Consider the following 14,999-nt stretch of genomic DNA (forward strand, 5'->3'; position numbering starts at 1 on the left):
TTTTTTGTGTGTATTGGCTGCAGTAGAGGTGCTGATGTGTGGGCTGGAGACAGTGGGACTTGCCTACGACACTTGGCAGGTAGCAGCTGGACAGAGAGTAGCCGGGCTACAGAGGAAGTGAAGAAGGGTTGCTGGTGGGGCACCCTCTGGAGAGTGCAGAGACCGGGAGACAGAGGCTCGATTGTCAGACGCAAGGGTGGATTCCCTTGGCAGTAAATCCTGGCCATAGTCCTGGTTTTTGGTGTAATTGCTGAGTTTTATGATGTATGGTGCTGTGTATCTTTTTGCTGAATGATCAGTTGTCTGTATTGGTTTTGAGCTGTCTTTATGGCGTGGGTGGGTGGTGAACCGTGAGAAGTGTTCCAGCCGGTGGCTGGAACACTTCTCAGTCGGTGGTGGCTAGTGGTGCCTCCGTTATGTTTGTATTTTCCAAGTTTGGGAGGTGAAGGGCTATAGAGGCAGTGGTCTTTTTTCTTTTTTTCACCTCACATTCTTCTGGTGCCCCCACTGAGGAGAGCTCAGGTATTTCTCTTATGAGGGTGTATGCCCCAGAGTAAGAGATTGAAGGAAGGTGTTTCTGGTTTTTCTTGGTCGGAAGTGAAGCTTGGGGATCAAAATGATGTCGTATCCAGAGTTTTTTGGTGGTCCAAATGAAGATGTGGTAGATTTTTTGGAAAGGATGGAGGTTGCATGCATAAGCAATCACATCAATGAGCAGGTACAAGTATTGCGGTTGCTGAATATATGCTTGAAAGGGGATGCAAGGATGTGGTACATAGCTTATGAGGAATCATTGAGGGATGCTGAGCCACGCATTGAAATGATTGAGGATGGATTGAAGACTGCTCTTTTGAACAGGTTCAAGAAGATTGAGGATCCAGATAGAGTTTGGCATGAAGTGCAAGGATTGATAGAGGGTGAATTGGAGCCAATTGATGATTATGTGAAGAAATTTTCTTTGTTGTGGGAGACTTTGTGCAGGGCTTTGGGGGAGGATCAAGTACCTCGTGACATGATGAAGAAGGATCGTTTTATTACAGGATTGAAGGGAGGCATTCACTAGAATGTTGAGTTAAAGAAACCCAGGTCTTATGAGGATGTGGTGGAGATAACCAAATCAAAGGATTGGAAATTGCAACAGATGAACCAGCTGGGGATGGTTCCAGTGGCAGTGAGGCCTAAAATGAGAAGGGTAGAAGTGGTACCGATGAGAACCGTGCTGGAAAGAGTGCAACCAATAGAAGCTCAGGTGAATAATGCCATACCATAGGGGACAAAGGTGGCACCCACATCTGTTACAGCTTCTGATGAAGGGCTTAAACAAGACATGAGGCAAATGGTGGATTGTATGAAGAATCTGAGCTTGAAGATGATGGAGAACACAGGTGGTGGACGTGGCCGAGGCAGAGGCTATAATCAAGAAGGGGTTGAAGGTCAGACGGGCTATGGAAGTGGCCGTGGTTTTGGTAGGGGTAGACGGTTTATTCCTACATGTTGGAATTGTGGTGAACTTGGACATCTAAGTACAGACTGTGATAGGCCTCAGCGAATGGGAGGTGATATGTATCCCTTACCCTCTCAGATTCCCAATAGGGCAAATGATTATGGAATTGAAATAAAAGGTGAAGCAGGGACCAGTGGGTTGATGAATGAGGAGAAGGGTAAAACTAAGGTGATAGATGTGGTCACCCTTGAGAAGACGAAGGAGATAGAAGCTGATGTGATGCCTTTGGGGAAACGGATGCCACAAGAAAGGGAAAGCAAGGATGCTGCAGGGCCCAACAAGAAGAAAGGTAAAGTGAAGGAAGGAGGGGATGTAAAGGTCAAGCAGAAGAAAAAGTCTCGTAGGAAGTTTCAGGTGACTGATTTTTCGCTAGGGGTTGGGCAGGATAGCTACAATCTACAGGAGGACATGGGTGGAAGGAAGGCTAATATTACTTTTGGGCAATTGATAGAGTTAGCTCCCAAATTGAAGTGTCAGTGGAAAAGACTTGTGAATCCGAGAGAGAAAGAGTGTGCCAAAGGGATAGTGATTGTTTTATCTGTTCAGGAGTTGCCTGATATATGTCCTGTGGTGAATGTATGGTACAAAGGAAAGAATCTGGGAGAGGCATACATAGATGGTGGAGCACAAATTTGTGTAATCACAGCTGTGGAGAGGCTTGGTCTTAATATTACTGAAACGTCTGGTTTTCGTATTCGACTGGCCAATCACCAGAAGGTCAAATGCTTAGGTATGATCAAGGAATTAGAATTGTAGGCTTTTGATGTAAAGGTGCTTGTGGATTGTCATGTTATGCCGGCAGGAATGGGTGCATTCCCCATCATTTTGGGAAGACCATGGCTGAGAGCGGTGAAGGGTGTTCAGGATTGGAGGAAAGGGGTCATTACTCTGTATGACAAGAGAGGGGAGAAAAAGCAGTTTAATATGGATAACCAAAAGCCTATTCGTGATAAAAGTGAAGCTGATTCGAGTGTTGATGATATGACCAGTAGCACCACTACTAGTGAGGGAACAGAGGACACTTCATCCAGTGAGGAGGATGCAGACATGTATGCCCTGGTTATTGATGAGGAAGTGCTTGGTGATGAGGTTGCCCAACAAGAAGAGGCCATACAGGAAGAATGCGAGGAGGTACAAGTGAATCATGAGCAAAGGTATGCATGTGATGTGAAAGAGTTTGCTTTTGAGTCTTTGGATAGTGAACCTTTGTGGGATGAGTGGGATATAGAAAGTCTACAGGATGATGAACCTGAGTTGGAGTTGGATGATCAGATGCGCATTAATGTTAAGAAAGCTATAAGCAAAATTGATGCTATGAAGGAAGAGCAACACCAGAAGACTATGAATGATGTTGATACTATGGATGAGACTATGGATGCTGTGATAGATGAATTTCTTATTGGCCTTGATAATAAAGATGAGCATATAGGAACTGAGGTGAATGCTTTGGCAGTGGTGCCTGTTAAAGGAGAGTTTTTTTTGCCTGTATTGGTTGGCTTTGATGGTGATGCTTCTTATGTTGATGGACAAGAAAATGCTATGGCACAGCAGGTTTTTCTTGATGAAGCTTTTATCAGTTTTTACCCTCAGCAGGAGTTGGTTCACTGGTTCTCCAATATTGGTATTGACCATATAAATGGTTTTGGAATTGAGATGAGGCAGGATGGTGTGTATGTCAGGAGCTTTGTTACTAGAAGTGCTTATGTTATGTTGTGGGATGTAGGATGGCAAACTATGTTTAGGGAAGATGACATTGTTTCTTTGATCACATGGAATAGAGATGTTTTGATTACACTGTATGATGCTCAAAGGATTGACGGAGGGAAACGTGGTCATATGCTTTCTGCTGATCATGAATGATTCAGCAGGCTAGGGGTTGGGCAAAGTATGTCAGGTGAAAATCTGAAAGGTGTTTTGGGTTTGTGTACATATGGTGTGCGTGGTTTACGAATAAGCTTTGCCCTGAATGCCCTAGCAAATGTATAGAGCGGGTGGTTTTGCAGTGAGCAGGTATATGCATGTGTTTTTTTGGGAGCAGATGTTGGAGATTTGGAAGTTTTTTATTGCAGCAGTGTGGTGTGCGGGTGGCAACATGCATGGCACCGACTGTGATTGGTCATGTTTGGTAAGTTGATGCTGCTGACTATAAGCTGTGGGCAGATATTGCATCTATTCTAGAAGAAAGGTTATGGGCGCGGCATGTTCACCCGAAAAGCAAGGTATTGAGAGGGATGGTGGCCATTATTGAGAGGGATGGTGGCCATTATTGAGGCTTGAGAAAAAAAAATAATAATACACGTGGCCAATTAAGGAATAGCCACATGGAGGTTTCGTTTGGCTGCCAACGTGCCACCTTTCGAAGGTTGGCAAAGGCGCAGCACTAGAAAAGGAGGTGGCCGTCGTGCTGGAGTGTTGCAGCAGACGGGCGTGAAGTGGAGTGGAGCAGCCTGGTGCTCAAAGGTGACTCTGAAGAGGCGCTACAGCGAGAAGGCATGGTGGCCATCAAGAGAGCAGGGGGGCTCTAGAGTGACTGAGGAGAGCGAGTAGAGGCCGCCAAAGAGCTGAAGGCGGCCATCAAGAGAGCAGGGGGGCTCTAGAGTGACTGAGGAGAGTGAGTAGAGGCCGCCAAAGAGCTGAAGGCGGCTCTGCTGGTCGCGCTGAAGTGGCTGCGAGGAGAGGTGGTGAAGGAAAATGGAACGCCTGGCAGGTAAGCGTGTTGGAGCAGCGCTGGTGGTTCTGCAGGCACCGGCCAGGGGGTGAAAGTGAAGACAAATGAGAGGGAGCCGCGTGGGTAAGTGGGGTTGTGTTGGTTCTTTTTGAAGAGTTGGCTAGAGCAGTTACTGAGTGTAAGTGGTGGGTGGTCCTCACTGGAGAGAAAAGACAGTGGAGGTCGCCTTTGGACAGAAGGGAAGAGAGAGAAGTGGTATGTGGTGCTGAAGAGAAGCCGCAGAGGCTCCGTGGTTGGCAAAGTTGCTGGTCATGACACACAGAGAGTAAGAGCTGTTGAAGTTGAGGGTAGCTGGTGTGGGCACCCTCTGAAGAGAGAAGTGGTTGGTTTTGTGTGGGCGACGACTGCAGGCAGAGAGTGGATGCTGACCAGAGAGAGAGCCTTGGTTTTTTGTGTGTATTGGCTGCAGTAGAGGTGCTGATGTGTGGGCTGGAGACAGTGGGACTCGCCTACGACACTTGGCAGGTAGCAGCTGGACAGAGAGTAGCCGGGCTACAGAGGAAGTGAAGAAGGGTTTCTGGTGGGGTGCCCTCTGGAGAGTGCAGAGACCGGGAGACAGAGGCTTGGTTGTGTCAGACACAAGGGTGGACTCCCTTGGCAGTAAATCCTGGCCAGAGTCCTGGTTTTTGGTGTAATTGCTGAGTTTTATGGTGTATGGTGCTATGTATCTTTTTGCTGAATGATCAGTTGTCTGTGTTGGTTTTGAGCTGTCTTTATGGCGTGGGTGGGTGGTGAACCGTGAGAAGTGTTCCAGCCGGTGGTGGGCTGGTGGTGCCTCCGTTGTGTTTGTATTTTCCAAGTTTGGGAGGTGAAGGGCTATAGAGGCATTGGTCTTTTTTCTTTTTTTCACCTCACAATGTTCATATCACAAAGGATTTTAAAAAGTGTACCAATGGCAAGAAGGTACCAATCAAGCCCTCTATTGGTGGTGTTAAGGCAAGAAGATTCTTGTCTTGACCCAAAGACAGTAGTTAGCAAGTAAGGCAAGGTAGAACAGTTTCAAGGATTAATTATGGATTGTGGAAGCAAGTCCATAATGCCGTGAAAGATCATGAGGCAGATGGGGAAGCACGAAATGTGAAGGCAGAGGTGTGGAGGTCTCTTGATCAACTCTTCATGTTCTGTGACAATGTAACATGGACAAAGAGTGATTACAAGAACTTTGAAGAGGCGATAAAACATTTTGGGAAGTCAATGAAAGACGCGTGGATAGCCTGCAATATAACTCACTACATGGTAAAGTTCTGTGTTCTTCTTTTACTTAAGTGTTCTTTTTTTTTATAACTTACTATGCATTCTTATGTCTCTGTGAAAACAGCATATCATCTACAACCACCTTCCCTATTTTGTCAAAAAGTATATTTTGTCAAAAAGTATGGATGCCCAACAATTTGGTCTACCCAAGGCATGGAGAAGTCTCACTACATGGCACGTAATGCATTTATCAGACACACACAACACTACGGAGGGAGTCAAAAGGCAAATAGTCTGAAGGAAGTCTTCCAATGGTTTTATCGAGGCATTCTACAGAGGCTGCATGCTAAAAGATAAGTTGTTAGTTCCAAAGTTAAGCTTGCTTTTATTCTAGCCCAAAAGCAAAGTTGAAGACAAACTTTAGACAATTCAATGGCAGCAGAGAGACATAGACAATGGAGGGTTTCGAAGATATTTAGAAACCATAAATGGACAAGTAAACATGAATAGCAATTTGTAACTTATTGGTGTTATGTCTACATGTTTTCAAACTCAATCAATAGATTTTTATTTTGTGGAACAAGTGACTCTTGGTGTTATGCCTATATGTTTTGAGACTCCATCAAAAGTATTTCTTTTGTAAAACATGTGATCTATATTAACAAGCATCAATACATCTATGAGCTACACACAAAAAATTCAATCAATACTACTTAATTATGCTAGACACACTATTGATCCTTACCAATAAGGTGAGTGTCAAACATTTTTAGAAGCTATTGAGTGTGGGAAGACTCTACTGAAGTGTCGTACGGTGATGGGACAAATGCAAAAGGGTACTGATCGTCTGTACGGACAAGGAACTGATGAGGATCAAAGACTTTGTACAAATCAGTTCGACTTCAACATAATGTTTGTGCTATATTTGATGACTAAATCCTATTACTCCCAGGGCCTGCCAGAGTCGGAACGCTCTTTTTGAACTTGATTGGACTCTTTTTCTTCCTTGTTGGCTTGATGTACTGTCTGTTTATCAATGCTTTCCTTTGTTGCTTGTCTCGGAGGGGTATCCTTGTCTTCAGCTATCTCCACGTGTTTTTCTTCTTGGATTGTGTCGCCTGATGCAATCATGGGTGGCTCTCGAAACCTTATGAGCTTGTGTTTTCCATAGCCCTCCAGACATTTGGGCTCCTTAACACCACATGCTAATGCATAAGAACTATAAGATAAAAAGTAAGAGGCCCTAGAGACCTGCTTATTCACATAATCCCCAAATATATCTATGGCAGACAACCTCTCTATTAAAATGATCTTTTCCTTTTGCCATGAAAGATCATGTCCACCTAAAACCCTAGACAAACATTTAAAGAAGTAAACAATGGCTTCTCCATTGTTACTAAACTGCCTATGGTAAATCAAGATCTTAGCACTGCCTAGATCATGAATATAATGGCTTGACATTTTGCCAAACCCAGCCGGCCTGCTTCCACTTGTTCTCTGGAGGAGGAATGTGTCATCCTCAATTTGTAGCTGCCACATATCAAAAGATTACAGTGAGACAATAATACACAACTAAGATTTTAAACACAAGATAAAGTATTTGATTTGAAGTAACAAGATCATACCTTCTCATTTTCATCAGCACAACAAGAAGTTCATCTTTCTAAAGATTTATTCCTCTCCCCTCCAGTCCTGCCTCTTCTTTAAGCTTTCCCTTGTATAGCGCTGAGACATTCATAGCTTCCTATGTGAGCTGGAAGGCAGCTTCATCTGGCTCTTGGAACTTTTCAGCCTCTTTGAAACAAATAGTAAGGGCCTCTACAAGATCAAAAGTTGTTTCCAAAGCCAGTAGTAGTGAATGGTCATCCTCTATGCCAACCTCCTTGTCAAGCCTTGAAGCCTGGGCAATAAGGGAAATGGCATAGTCCTCCCTCAAATTGAACATACACTCTATATCATGGAGGAAAACATAATCTTTACTAGAAGCATGGGCACTGCATAGTTGCTGCTCTGAACATCAAAATCTTCAACTGGCTGTGCTGCCCTAAGAGTTTCAGTCCTCAGTTGAATAAGGTCAAGAGCAGCCACTTGCAGCCCCTCATCTTGGAGGTTGATATCTTCTTCCTGCTCTGCCATTTCTGTTGCCACAGGAACATCCTCTTTTTCCTCTGCTACAGATGTGTCTTCTTCTTCAGCCTCCTGCCCTTGCTCTTCTAGAGAGCGCTGATGGAAGACAATGTACATAAGGAATGCCATGGTTTCCTCAAGCACTCTACACTTTCTGGTGTGCAAGTTATAGCTGAATTTATATTCCTCAGGCAGGCTGTCAAATCTTCTATTCACATGGTACCTCAGCCTGTCAATGGAGACAATATGATTTATATGCACAAAAACCTTTTCACCTTCCACAATCCTTCCTGCCTCTGTCAGTTGTTTGAAGGTATCCCAATGGTCTGAAAGAAAATCTCTATGATGCTCTAGTACAGAGCTCATAGTGAACTCCCTGTTGAAAATATTGTGGTATATGTGGAAGTTCCTCTGAGCCTTGCACTTGTGGTGAAGAAAGTCAAATAGGCCAAATCTGGAGATTTGTCCTCTTCTGGCTCCTTTTGTTTTGAAAGGGAAGACTCAGCTTTCTGCTCCAGTCTCTTGCTTTTGCCTAAACAAAAATTTATATATCATGAATTCTATATGCTGACATATGCAATCAGGGAATGTATAGGATATCACCAAACAACTCTCTTCATGAGCACACATGACTCACCTGGTGATTGCTGTGGTCTAAGTATAGCAGCAGAAAAGTCTAGCTTCCTCTTGAAAGGAGGGGCCTGAGAATCAACTGTTCCAAAGCAAAAACTTTTCTCATCATCAAGGAAGAAATCCCCAAGGCCAAAGAAAGCAAAACAATGAGGAAGAAGTGAAAACCAAAAGGGACACATGAATTTGCAAGAAAACGCGATGTAGGGCCATTTAGAAAATGTCAAGTACTCTCCTCGTATTTTGTTGCAAATTCTCCATTTCTATTGACATCCATCCCTAATCAAATGCTAGGATCATCTCACAGTGTCCTCGACAGTAAGTGATACTAGAAAGAATTCCCCAGGGCTTAAGAGAGCAAAACAATGAGGAAGAAATGAAAACCAAATCTAATATAAGAATTTGTAGGAAAACACGATGTAGGGCTATTTGGAAAATGTAAAGCACCCTCCTCGCATTTTGTTGCAAACTTCTAGGTCCTATTGATATCCATCTCCAATCAAATCCTAGGGTGATGTACCAGATTCCTAGGCATTTAGATTCAAGAATTCTATGGATGGAAGATATATATATCAAAAAACATTGAAAAGAATATAGATCTCTGACCTTTCTTTTCCTTTTCCATGCTGTTGGAGTTGCACTGGTGATTCTTCTGCTCTCTTCCAAACTTGAGCTGTAGCTTAGGTAACCTGGAGATCTGGCATTGGTAGTAGTCTTCAGGCAGGTTGCAGTCTGGATGGTTGCAGTCTAGATGGAGTGTGTTGGGTAGGAAGGGATCAGAGGGGGAAGGAAAAGGATGATGGGAGGGTGCTGGAAGGGATGAAAGATGGGGAGACAAGAGTGTTTATGGATCTGATTATGAAATCATGATTGGCACAAGTTCCAAGGCAAAAAGTGCCATTCACACATGCCAAGTTTCAAACTCCAAGAGATGTGGGTCCCATCCACACGTGTGAAAAAATGACTCTATTCCACACGTGTGGTATTTATTAGCTGCTTTGTTTGTATTTTGCATTAATCTTTTTCCTCCTGTTTAATCTCTCCTATCTAGGCCCTCCCCTCTCTTGCCTCTCTACCTCCCTACTTTGCACCATCAGCATCCTGACCAGCAGAGCAGTAAAGGTTCATCCCCAGCACAGGGTACTCATCACCAGCACAGCACACCTACACATAGCTTCCAGGTCAGTAAGACTCTCTATATCCTTTTCTTCTTGTTTAATAGTATATGAGGATAAGGTACTGAGTGATGTGATGTAGCGTAGATATTAAGATAAATATTATATGCATTCCTTAGGTTTTTCCATTGCAACCACAAGCAGGAAGACTTTTGAATTGGGCTGGTTGAGTGACAGATTGATCACTTCTTGCCTTCCATAGACTCAATCCATCTTGCACCAAGTTGCAAACACAATGAAATGACTGAAGGCATGTTCCAGTATGCTGCCTCATGAATTTGCAGGAAAACGTGAGGAGAAGGCTTTAGGAATTTCAAACAGCCCCAAATCGCGTTTTGTTGCAAATATAAAATTGTTGCTTCATCCACCCCTATCATTGTGATTTTGTGTCTTTGTAAGCCATCCAAGGCTATACACTCCTTGCATAAACACAATCCATATTGTTTTTAGTTGTAAAGATAGAGAAATCACTGTAGGAATGTAATAGCATGTTATTTCAGGTATTTGCAGGAAAACACGAGAGTGAGCTGTTAGGAATTTCAAACTGCCGAAATCGCGTTTTGTTGCAAATTTATAAATGCTGCTTCATCCACCCCTGTCATTGCCTTCTTGTATCATTCCATGTTCTCCATGGCTGTAATCTCTTTCCATTGCTTTGTATGCAGCTTGTCAGAGTGATGGCAAGAACCAAGGCAACTCTGCAAGGAGGGCTGGCAAGGGGCCAAGGCTTGTAGCAGCAGCCAGCAGCAGCTGGGGCAGCTAGTGTGCCTCCGCTAAAGGGAAGAGTTGCACATGGCAGGAAGGGAAAGCCAATGAGCCTGCTCCACCAAAAGGCCAAGAGATTGAAACATGGTGCAGGTGTGCTAAAGGAGATCAGGAAGCAACAAAAAGCTATAGGCTTTGCAATCCCCAAGGCACCTTTTCAGAGACTAGTCAGAGAAATATGTGATAGTTGGCACCTTGGTTTCAGGTGGAACAGGACTGCCATTCTTTCCTTACAGAAAATGACAGAGGATTACTTGGAGAAATATTTTGAAGATGCAATGCTGGTAGCAGCCCATGCTCACAGGGTAACTCTGATGTGGCCAAAGACTTCAACACTTTGTCCAGAGTGAGATGGAGGTATGACAAGCTGGTCCATCCTGTGGAATGGCAGGACATCAAAATGAGAGACATATTATTAATTCCCCCTACAAGAAAGTTGAAGGTAGATGAGGTTAAGGTTGTTGAAGTAACCCACTCAATGAGGGAAAGCTGCTTATGAAGAGTCTAACTGAAGCAGTAAATAAAAGAATCCAAATCTGTTATAGATGTGGAGACTATACAGATGGAGCTGCAGATACAGAGAAGGTTGCAGGAGCTAGGCCCTAACATAGTTGTCCATATTGAGGATGAAACTTCAGTGAATAATTTTGACTTGACAAAACCATGCTTGGCAGCATTGGCTCATAAGAATGAGTATTGCTCAGATACTATCATTCTTGCAATGCTCTAGTAAGTGTCTTTTATTTTACATTTGTTTGCAAAACAATCCTTCTTGTACCTCCTTTACACCCTACCCTAATTATTGTTTGGTCCAATGCAGCATGATGAGAAGCTGGCTTAACCACGCTGTACAGCATACAGTTTATATTATTGATCCTGCCATTTTCTTCAAGTTAAGAGATCCAAAGGAAACTCCCATGGATATTTCCAATTGGTTCAGACACTGCGATTTTGATGTTGTCGATATTTTGCTACTTCCATACCATAACAAGTATGTGGGTGACTACTTCTTTTGGGATTTTTCTTCAAGATTGAGAACTCTTGTAGCCTTTGATTTCTTAATGCTTTTTTCCTTACGTAGTGACCACTGGAGCTTTGCTTTTATTGACATCCAACAAAAGCAATGCTTTTTATTCAACTCTCTTAAAAACACACACAGAGAGCTGAAATTGTAAGTGGTGTGTGTGCTATTTTTAACTTTAAACTTCATTATTTTGATTTAATTCACACTAACTGAATTATATGTATTACAGTTGTATTAGAAGGCTTCTAGATGCATTGGATCACTATCCTCCTAATGTCAATCTTTTGGATTCAATAGAGCCATTAGATTTAGAGGTAGAAAGTCATTCCCTCTATTGATGTCTATTTCATGCTATGCCTTTGAACTTATTGAATAATTTTGTTTTGTTTAGATATTAATAGTTTCTAACATAACTTTTCAACTGTACAGACACCACAACAAGATGATTCAAGTAGCTGTGGCTGGAGAGTGCTGATCAGTGCTAAATATATACTTTCAAGCTATTTTGAGATAGGACAGCCAGAGCTTGTAAGAAAAAATAATTTTCATTTAGCTTCAAAATAATTGATATTGGTACAAAGTGTTCTAAATCATCATATCTCATTGCAGATGAGAGAAGATAGCTTCAGCTCGAACTATGTATATAGTTTCAGAACTGATACAATTTGGAAGTTTTTGAAGTATGCCTCCCCCAAACCTATTATACCAGCTACTGTCGAGTTGGGTGAGAGATCTAAAGTCTGAGAAGGTGTCATACACCTTGATGACACAGATGATGCTGATGTGGTGCCACAGGAACAAGGACCTAGTGCTGATGAGGAGAAGCCACAAGAACAAGGACCTGCTGTGCTGATGTTATTGAGGAGAAGATGGAGCAGCAGCAAACAAATGCTCCAGGGAAAGTAGAGGAGACAATGGAGCAGCACCAAGAGACTGTACACGACAAGATGGAGCAGCAGAAAACAAATTCTCCAAAAAAGATGATACGATGAGCTTGGACCATGTAGAGCAGCCTCTGGATCAGCCTGTAGATAAATAGAAAATGGTTGTCAAGAATATGTTCTACATATATAATTAAACACTTATGTATAAAATTTTACTTTATTGAATATAATACCTTTGTTTATGGAGTCTGTGTTATCTCAATTTTCAAATTTTCAATGTCTTTGCATTTTATTGAACTCTCTCTTCTTTTGAGCACTTGCAAAAAAGCAATATAAAACAATAGGGTAAAGTAAACTAATAGCAGTGCTTAATGAGACTAGGATAAGTCAGATGGTGTACCTTCTTATTGTTGTAGATAAATAAAAAGTCCTTTGAAATAGAACCTTCTGTCTCAAACAGAATGTCATTGCGCAATTGAGCTAGGGAGCAACATTGTCTTAATGAGATATTGACTAGCACATCACCATTCTCAACAACATCAATATCAAGAAGTTTATTTTTTGCACCAAAAGAATCTTCATCTTGATCCATTGGGACTAGTTTTGTACCTAGCATTTGACTGCACTTATAATAAAAAGAAAAAATAAAATTTTGTGATGCAACCATGTACTTCAGTTGCATAGAAGGCTGGACAACCTCACAAAACACTGAACTACATGTCTTCTTATCTCAACCTTTATCCAAAAATTGTGGCATGCATGCCAGACTTGTTGCTTTAAACATTATTTTTGAAACCTTCACACTGGAAAGGTATTAAACAAGTCTACAAAAATTGTGAGAGGCATGCATAAAGAAATTTTTATTATCCTTATGGCAATATTGGGCCTTAGATCTTTCTGTACTTCTTTGAAAAGCTTGGCCCTATATGCCTCTGTAACACTAAAATGTGGGAGAGGCCAATCCATTGAATTCCATGCCGGAATGTCTTGTTTTCTTAACACACCATGTGTGTTAGCATTGTCCAGCAACTAATAAAAATAATCAGTAAAAAATATACCTGATTGAGCTAGCTCTGTTGCACATCGACCTTGGTATTGTTGTTCTCCTATCGATCCATGCAAAACATCTATAAATCCCAAAATACAATCGATGTTTTGCCATGTCTCATACGATGAAGGGTATAAATCTGAAATAAAATAACACAAGAATGTCAATAAGCAAAGAAAGAAAGCTTCATCTTAAAAATCCATACACCTCATAAAGAACAAAACCACAATAGAAAAATATACAATCAGGCCTGTGTTGCGGAAGATCATTTGGATAGTCTCTCAAGACAAGTTCTTTATGCATGTACACATGCTGAATCAAAACTTCTTTCACCAATATCTTCCCTCTAGTGATTTTAAAATCTTGTACTCTTGCCTTCCATGATGCCAAGAAAATGTTTTTTGTCTGGGGTCTCTTTCTTTTGATAGGTTGCATGAGCACCCATGCTCCTTTCGAAACACTAAACCATTCCCAAGTTCCTTCGGTTTTGACTGTACTTGAATTGATCTCTACCGAAGAAATAGAAGAAGCAGGATGACGGGGTAAGGATGTGTGGTATAATTCTACCTTTATAGCATTATCATCCACAGAGCGTCTTCCACAAGAACGGCCATAGTTTTTATTCACCATGGAGACCTTGTGAATCTGTAACAACAGCAAAGTAATGTAAACAAGATAACAAAGTGAAGTTTCATGAAAGAAAAAGTGGGCAGACAGACAGTTGACAAGAAACATCTTACTCTAAGCTAAACAGGATCAAGGGAGCAGTTCTGGAAAGGAAGAGGCTGCTCCACAATGAGGCAGTGGTGTAGAATGGTAGACCTTTCGAAGGAAAGGCAGCACAACATTTCAAAGTTCAAAGGAAGGTGGAAGCGGGAAGGCCCTTGTGAGAGAAAATGTCAGACTAGATTCTATCTTCATGTCCAAAGATCTTGTGAGAATAAAAAACCAATCTCCACATTAATGTAGCACGCTTGTACCTACATAAAGTATTGTTTCTTTTATCTATTTTCTCTTATTTTTGTGAATTTCCAACGTTACGTTGGCCCTCTGTTGATTGGTTGAGAGCTTATTTTTCCAAATCGTAAAAGGCCCAAAAATGAGCTCCCTTTTTTCCTAATGATTCAACCTCAGCCGGTTACATTCATTGAAGTCTAGCTCTACCACATGGTAAAGCTAGAAGAATGCATTCTAGCTCCACCACATGGTAGAGCTAGATTTCAAAGCATTCTGGTCAATACATTTATTAATCTTGCTCTGCCACCTGGTAGAGATAATATCCATCGAAAAACCAGTACTAGAATACTTTGAAGTCTAGCTAGAATGCATTTTTCTAGCTCTACCATGTGGTAGAGCAAGACTAATAAATGTATTGAGAGCTCCAAGATGGAGTAATTGAGATAGAATGCTTTGAGGTCTAGCTTTGCCATGTGGTGGAACTAGAATTGCATTTGAGGTCTAGCTCTACCATGTGGAGCTAGAATCGTAGAGGTAGAAAGCTTTGAGGTCTGGCTCTACCACAGTTACATTCAACCTCAGCCGGTTACATTCATTGAAGTCTAGCTCTACCACATCGTAGAGCTAGAAGAATGCATTCTAGCTCCACCACATGATGGTAGAGCTGGACCTCAAAGCATTCTAGCTCTACGATGTAGTCCAGATAGAATACAGCTCTACCACATGGTAGAGCTAGACCTCAAATGCAATTCTAGCTCCACCACATGGTAGAGCTGGACCTCAAAGCATTCAGCTCTATGATGTGGTCTAGGTAGAATATAGCTCTACCACGTGAGCTAGATCAAATGCAATTGTAGCTCCTTGGTTCTTGTAATGTGAAGTAGGTCTCTTCTTGGAGTAATTGGTTTTGTTGATGTGTATGGAACACAGCTAGATTGATGCATTCTTGGTCTACCACATGGT

The sequence above is a fragment of the Cibotium barometz genome, chromosome 57 (assembly GCF_041138505.1).
Source record: "Cibotium barometz isolate CiBa-2024 chromosome 57, ASM4113850v1, whole genome shotgun sequence".
Lineage (NCBI taxonomy): Eukaryota > Viridiplantae > Streptophyta > Polypodiopsida > Cyatheales > Cibotiaceae > Cibotium > Cibotium barometz.